The 8,371-nt window shown below is 40.7% G+C and overlaps 1 long non-coding RNA gene across 4 annotated transcripts; it reads left to right on the top strand.

The window, feature by feature from the left end:
- The first annotated feature begins 1,343 nt into the window (after positions 1-1,343).
- On the top strand, positions 1,344-6,789 carry LOC129854168 (uncharacterized). Of its 4 annotated transcripts, none has more exons than XR_008759247.1 (5): positions 1,344-2,138; positions 2,670-3,340; positions 4,086-4,206; positions 6,194-6,306; positions 6,385-6,789. It is a non-coding gene; the product is annotated as an uncharacterized LOC129854168 (long non-coding RNA). The 4 variants fall into 4 exon arrangements; XR_008759249.1 differs by having other exon boundaries at positions 1,814-2,138; positions 2,670-2,737; XR_008759244.1 differs by having other exon boundaries at positions 1,819-2,138; positions 2,670-2,714.
- The last annotated feature ends 1,582 nt before the right edge of the window (positions 6,790-8,371 follow it).

Genomic DNA, 8,371 nt, shown 5'->3' with positions numbered 1-8,371 from the left:
GAACTAAGGGGCCTAGCCTAGCCATGAAAAACCGCCCCCTCCACCAAACTTTACAGTTGGAATTATGCATTGGGGCTGGTAGTGTTCTCCTGGCATCCGCAAAACCCCGATTAATCGGTCGAACTGCCAGATGGTGAAGCGTGATTCATCACTCCAGAGAACGCGTTTCCAATTCTCCAGAGTCCAATGGCGACGAGCTTTACACCACTCCAGCCGACACTTGGCATTGTACATGGTGATCTTAGGCTTGTGTGTGTTTGCTTGGACATTGAAACCCATTTTGTGAAGCTAACAGTTATTGTGCTGGCGTTCCTTCCAGAGGCAGTTTGGAATTCAGAAGTGAGTGTTGCAACCAAAGACAGATGATTTTTACGCACTATGCGAGTCAGCACTCGGCTGTACCATTCTGTGAGTTGTGTGGCCTACCACTTCGTGGCTGAGCCGTTGTTGCTCCTAGACGTTTCCACTTCTCAATAACAGTACTTACAGTTGATCGGAGCAGCTCTGGCAGGGCAGAAATGTGATGAACTGACTTTTTGGAAAGGTGCTATCCTATGACGGTGCCACGTTGAAAGTCACTTAGCTCTTCAGTTAGGCCATTCTACTGCCAATGTTTGTCTATGGAGATTGCACGGCTGTCTGCTCGATTTTATACACCTGTCAGCAACTGGTGTGGCTGAAATAGCAGAAATCCACTCATTTGAAGGGGTGTCCACCAGTGGAGGCTCCTCAGAGGAAGAAGGGGAGGACCATCCTGCTCATTGAAATTTCATAAAAATAAAAATTGTGAAACATTAAAGTTATCCTTTTCAGATAAAACTATACTAAATATATTCATATGTCACCAAAACACTTGATTAAAACACACTGTTTGCAATGAAGGTCTATGGTAACTTCAACAGCACTCTCTGGTGTAGCACCATGGTGTACCCGGGGGACAGCTAGCTTCCGTTTTCCTCTGGCTACATTGACTTCAATACAAAACCTAGGATGCTCGTAGGCCTCACCCCCTTCCACAGACCTGCACGGTTATTATGACCACTTCCAGAGGACGACCTCCAACCAATCAGTTTTTGCTGTATGTACTGACATGTTTTCCATCTAATCATAGGATTAGGATCAGAGAATTAACCTAGTGTGTCGTATTGGGGTTGTGCAGCAGAGCATTATTGGGGGGCGGGGGGGTTCAATGTGTTGAGCATTTTGGGGGGGTTGGGGGATTCTATGTGATGAGAAGCTTGGTGAGTGTGACAAGTGATATTATTAAATTCAAATTACAGGAGACAAAGGTGGTAGATAATAAATTGTATTCTTGGTTTTAGAACTTTATTCTTGTGTCCAGTTAGTGCGCAATTATTTCAATTTGCCTTGCTAACTTCAGTAGTAAGTAGCAGTAGCTAGCCAGCGCAAGTGTGCAGTTTGGCAGAATGACCAACGCTACCCGAGAATGTTGTGGACTTTTTGTTGAAGAACCCCTTTCATTCTCTGAGGTAAATGGAAAATGTGCGAATTAAAACTGAGGGTTGACCTCTGCCTGAGATCAGTTTCATGAAGAACGATGACAAGATGAAGGAGTTCGTATTGATTGGTATCAAAAGTTAGCTGGTTAACAGGGAGACTTTCATCAATCCGCCTGTACAGGCTGGCAAGTCTGAGCCATGGGCGAATAAAAATAAATAAATGTAACCTTTATTTAACTAGGCAAGTCAGTTCAAGAACATATTGGGATTATTTTGCTAAACGGCTTTAAACAGTTTCTCATGCATTGTCAATGGGGTTTGAAACCAACCCGGATGTAATATAATTCTGGCCACATGTTGACTCAGTGGCGCTTCTCCATGCAAGACTTGGGAGGGGCGCACACTGTAAATAGGAATAGGTGCATCACCGGCACTGGTCTAGCAAGCTAAAGTTAGCTAGTTAGTCACAGAAATGTACGTTCAACCTGTTAATTATTTCTGTCCAATTTGACTTATCTTACGAAGTCAACATGGCTTAATATAGTTTCTTTCGTTTTTTGACCTCGACATTGTTGCTGGATAGATACTTGCATATATTAGCTGCTAGCTAATGCTAACGACGCTAGCTAACCTCATATCTGGATGCCTCACGCGAGTTCCCGAGAGAGCAGCATACTAGTAAATCAACTTTGCTTTAAAACTTTAATAATCTGTAAAGTTTTTTTTATATGCAATCATACAAGCTAGATAGGTATTTTGTTAAAAAGCTTGTTGTCATTCATTGGTTGTTTCTTTGGAGCTAGCTAAGCTATCACTAGCTAGCTAGGTGGATAATAATGTGATGTACAGTAGGCTACAGTAACGTTACAGTATTACTGAATTACAACAATATAGCCTTGTCGCTGCTAGTTGGTTGATATGGGGTGCAGTAGACTAGCGTCGTTGTTATTCGTTGGGTTCCTTGACAAAATTATGTTCTTTTTGACTTGGTAAAATAAGCTAATGTTTGTGTGTACTCACACTAGATATAATTCTGTGGTTTGGTGACAGATTTTCAAAAGAAAATAGACAAATACAGTATATCATCAGCAATTTTCAATCAGATGAGATACACAGCTAACCCATAATGCATTTCATTCATTCATAAATGTGGACACTAATTATTGTTAAAATTCCAATTCTCTTGACCCTCCATTCCCAAACCTGAAGACCCATGTCCTGAGCAGGAAAGACCAGGAAAAGTGTTGGCTTAAGGTACAACTTCCGATTGAGGAAATGTAAGACAACTCAATGTCATATTTGGAGTTACTGACATGAATAGAAGCATATACAAGCAATCTATCAAATGTATTTTATAAAGCCCCTTTTAAATCAGCAGTTGTCACAACGTGCTTATACAGATTCCCAGCCTAAAACCCCAAAGAGCAAGTAGTGCAGATGTAGAAGCACAGTGGCTAGGAAAAACTCCCCAGAAAGGCAGGAACTGAGAGGCACCAGGCGCTGAGGGGTGGCCAGTCCCCTTCTGGCTGTGCTGGTGGAGATTATAAACGAGTACAGCCATTTGGCCAGATTATTCTTCAAGACGTTTAAATGTTCATAGATGAGCAGCAGTGTCAAATAAGAGGTTTATAGAGGGTGCAATAGTTCAGCACCTCAGGAGTAAACGTCAGTTGCCTCTTCATAGATGAGCATTTAGAGGTTGAGACAGTAGGTCTGGTAGAGAGAGACAGGATCAAACAGCGGGTTTGGGACAAGTTAGTACCTCTGGTGGGCCTTGAGCAGGTCAGGATTCCATATCTGCAGATAGAAACAGCAGAGACTGGATCAGCAGCCCGACTAGGTGGACTGAAGACAGGGAAAGCCAGGAGTCGTCAGGCCAGGTAGTCCTGGGGCATGGTCCTAGAGCTCACGTCATGCATTCTTTATTTAACTTGTGTAGACTAAGCCCTAGAGGTTTGTAACTTCACAAGATTTAGCCTACTTGTCAATCCAGATCTGAATATTTGATATCCTTTTAACTCTACACTGTTGATCATTTTTTCCCAAGCTAATCACTGAATGGCCTACTACAAGGATGTGGTCAGGTTGAGACTTCTAAGTCATAATAATAACACACACACACACACCAGATTGCAAGGGCAAGTACAATGAGCAGTTGGTAAAATGAAGTCTGCTGCGTGGGTTGCCCCACACACACAAACTTAATTCATTTGTTGTATTGTATTTATTATGGATCTCCATTAGCTGCTGCCAATACAGCAGTTACTCTTCAGGTCCAGCAAAATTAAGGCTGTTATACAATTTTTAAAACATTACAATACATTCAAAACACATTGTGTGCCCTCATGCCACTACTCTACTACAACACAAAATCCGTGTGTACGTTTGTGCATATGTTATCGTGTGTATGTATGTGTCTCTTCACAGTCCCCGCTGTTCCATAAGGTGTATTTTTATCTGTTTTTTAAATCAAATTTTACTGCTTGCATGAGTTACTAGATGTGGAATAGGGTTTAATGTAGTCATGGCTCTATGTACTACTGTGCGCCTCCCATAGTCTGTTCTATTTAGGTTAGTGAGTAGTCAAGGCTTTGTCATAAAAATTATATTGTGCCCATTTTTCAGATCTGTCAACTTGCTCGGTGGGTAGCAGGTAACCGTCCTTCCACCAAGCTGTTCCAGGCCTGGGCTGGCAGGCTGGAACTTCCAGAGGCGTGTAGACCTGAAGCGGTGTGATGTGGTCCAGGTAATTATCAAAACACACGTATACACTTGAGGTCGACCGATTATGATTTTTCACCGCCGATATTGATTATTGGAGGACCAAAAAAGCCGATACCGATTAATTGTACGATTTTTTATATATATATATTTGTAATAATGACAATTACAACAATACTGAATGAACAATGAACACTTATTTTAACTTAATATAATGCATCAATAAAATCTATTTAGTCTCAAATAAATAATGAAACATGTTCGATTTAAATAATGCAAAAACAAAGTGTTGGAGAAGAAAGTAAAAGTGCAATATATGCCATGTAAAAAAGCTAACGTTTAAGTTCCTTGCTCAGAACATGAGAACATATGAAAGCTGGTGGTTCCTTTTAACATGAGTCTTCAATAATCCCAGGTAAGAAGTTTTAGGTTGTAGTTATTATAGGACTAATTTTATCTATACCATTTGTATTTCATATACCTTTGACTATTGGATGTTCTAATAGGTACTTTAGTATTGCCAGCCTAATCTCGGGAGTTGATAGGCTTAAAGTCACAAACGGCGTAATGCTTGAGGCATTGCGAAGAGCTGCTGGCAACAGTAAAGTGCTGTTTGAATGAATGCTTACGAGCCTGCTGCTGCCTACCATCGCTCAGTCAGACTGCTCTATCAAATCATAGAATTAATTATAACATAAAAACACACAGAAATACGAGCCTTAGGTCATTAATATGGTCGAATCCGGAAACTATCATCTCGAAAACAAAAGGTTGATTCTTTCAGTGAAATACGGAACCGTTCCGTATTTTATCTAACGGGTGGCATCCATAAGTCTAAATATTCCTGTTACATTGCACAACCTTCAATGTTATGTCATAATTATGTAAAATTCTGGCAAATTAGTTCGCAACGAGCCAGGCGTCCCAAACTGTTGCATATACCCTGACTCTGCGTGCAATGAACGCAAGAGAAGTGACACAATTTCCCTAGTTTAATACTGCCTGCTAACCTGGATTTCTTTTAACTAAATATGCAGGTTTAAAAATATATACTTCTGTGTATTGATTTTAAGAAAGGCATTGATGTTTATGGTTAGGTACATTCGTGCAACGATTGTGCTTTTTTCGCAAATGCGCTTTTGTTAAATCATCCCCCGTTTGGCGAAGTTGGCTGTCTTTGTTAGGAAGAAATAGTCTTCACACAGTTCGCAACGAGCCAGGGGCCCGAACTGCTGCACATACCCTGACTCTGTCATACTTATTTTCCACCATAATTTGCAAATAAATTCATTAAAAATTCTACAATGTGATTTTCTGGATTTTTTTTTTTAATTTTGTCTGTCATAGTTTAAGTGTACCTATGATGAAAATTACAGGCCTTTCTCATCTTTTTAAGTGGGAGAACTTGCACAATTGGTGGCTGACTAAATACTTTTTTCCCCCACTGTATACACACACTCCCACACTTGGGGCTCTATTAAATCACGCCTGTTTTAGCCGACATCCACATAGTGGTTGTTTTGGCGGTGTCTGAGATGGAACTGTGTTAGAGCTGTCAAATTCACAAGCAGCTCCTGGCATTATACCTAAAGCGGACATTGCCATTGGCCGCATGGAGTTGCATTAACAGAAATCTCATGCAGCCCTGTTTACAGGTTAGAACACTGGAGTTTGAGATGTAATCTACACCTCGATTAGGCTGATATAAATCCTCATTATTTAGTTTAATGATTTTGAATTTGAGCGGCAATATTTCTTTATAACCTACACTTTCTCATTCTGAACTTGTTCCGAGTTGGACGGCTGTAATTTTGTGACAATGGTCAAGAGCTGTTGCTTACTGATTTGACAGATCCAACGCAGTTACACCTCACACACCGCCAAAACATCAGCTATGCGGGTGTCGACTATTGCCGGTTAACGCTTGATCTGATTGAATCTAGGCCTTACACTCAGTCAGTCTATTTAGTTGTATGATTGTCAGTTAAGAAAATTGTGCCTCTCTCTTTTAGATCTACCACCCCCAGCAGTTCAGCTGCAGTCAGCTGCTGTGGTATTTAATTTACCAGCTGCACCACACTGGCCATGAAGGGAGAAACTTTTGAGGATACCCAGATGGATACAGGTACTTCAGAATTATATTGCATATGCACAGACATGGTGAGCTGATTATTTACTGTCACTATGTGCATCTTTCTTTCAGATCTTCCATGCCTGACAGCCTCACCCAGAAGTGCATACACTGGGCCTAGCAAGACTGACAAAGCAAAATAAAACATGCACTCACACACATTATCCACAATGTAAACAAGTTGTAATTACATGTTTATTTAATGTTTTCTCCATTTTATTTTAGGATTGGAGATATCTACTCCTTCATAGCCATTCTCAATATCTACATAAGTACTCTAAATATCTATCAAATCAAAGTGTGATTGATAATATTGTAAAAGACTATGGCTTAATGTTTACAGTTTGAGGAAATTCTGTGTGTTGAAAAACATGTCTTACTCTCACACACAAGACCCAATGTAAACAAGTTATTACAATTTATATACTACATTTTATTTGAGGAAAATATCTGAAATAAAGTACATTCACTGTTAAAGCAATGCCTTTGGTTTATTGGATAATTCTCTGAATACAATGTGTGACCAGAAGGAAGTTGGCAGACTTGCAACCCTTGGACTGTGTAGGTTTTGTCATCTGGAGCTGAAAAATAGAGAGATAGGGAGGGAGGGGAGGAAAAGTGCAGTTTAAAGGTTTATCATTAACTGACAATTCTATGATGAATACATATTAGAATAATAATACATAAGAGTGACCAATAGTTACTGTATTGTGATTATTTTGTGTTTTATTTAATCAAGTAGTGCCATGCCGTGTCCCAAGAGCAGCAGAAAAGGTCAAATAAGTTGACCAAAATTTCTGTTACGGCTGCGCACGACACGGGATTCTTTAGCTAAATGGCCCAGAACTGTAGTCTATTCCCAACCGTCACATTATACAGTGCCATATTTTCCATTCCATCCTAACGGAAACCCAGAGGTTTTTCTTGGAATAGAAACACGATAATGTTTGGCAAAATGTTTTAATCAGTCCTATATACTACATTTTTACAAAAGGTTTTAAATTCTCTAGTACAGCCACCATTGAAGGCAATCAAATGCTTCTCAAAGATGCCATCTGGTGGTCAAACGAGCACTAACTAACATTAATGGTACCAGTGGTTGGCACTTAAATAACGTGCCATAGAATTCTGTGGTACCATGCACACTGTGCCGCAGTATGCTGCAACTTTTAAAGGACGAACCACTGTATGGCAACTGCTCAGCCTCTGACTGCAAGGCACTACAGAGGGTAGTGCGTATGGCTCAGTACATCACTGGGGTCAAGCTTCCTTCCATCCAGGACCTCTATAGCAGGCGGTGTCAGAGGAAGGCCCTAAAAATTGTCAAAGACTCCAGCCACCCTAGCCATAGACTGTTCTCTCTGCTACCGCACGGCAAGCGGTACTGCAGTGCCAAGTCTAGGTCCAAGAGGCTTCTAAACAGCTTCTAACCCCAAGTCATAAGACTCCTGAACATCTAATCAAATGGCTACCCAGAATATTTGCCCCCCCCCCCCATGCTGCTGCTCTATTTGCATTGCACCCCTCACATTGACAGATTGACTCTTTACTGCTGCTCTTTAATTATTTGTTATTTTAATTTTACTTTTTTAGGGATTTTCTTAAAACTGCATTGTTGGTTAATGGCTTGTAAACATTTGACTGTAAGGTCTACACCTGTTGTATTCGGCACATGTGACAAATAGAATGATATTTTAGTTGATGTGTGGCAGGACCAAAATCGGAGAGATAGGTAGGAGTAAGCCCATGTAATGCTTATCCTCAAAAGTTTCTCCCTTCATGGCCAGTGTAGTAGGAACTGGTGCAGCTGGTAAATTAAATACCACAGCAGAGGACTGCTGTGACTGCAGCTGAACTGCTGGGGGTGGCAGATCTAAAAGAGAGAGGTACAATTTTCTTAACTGACAATAATCATACAACTAAATAGACTGACTGAGTGTAAGGCCTAGATTCAATCAGATCAAGCGTTAACCGGCGATAGCCGACACCCGCATAGCTGATGTTTTGGCGGTGTGTGAGGTGTAACTGCGTTGGATCTGTCAAGTCAGTAAGCAACAGC

This window comes from Salvelinus fontinalis, chromosome 1 (assembly GCF_029448725.1).
Source record: "Salvelinus fontinalis isolate EN_2023a chromosome 1, ASM2944872v1, whole genome shotgun sequence".
In the NCBI taxonomy this organism is placed as follows: domain Eukaryota; kingdom Metazoa; phylum Chordata; class Actinopteri; order Salmoniformes; family Salmonidae; genus Salvelinus; species Salvelinus fontinalis.
This window is presented reverse-complemented; position numbering and strand designations above follow the sequence as displayed.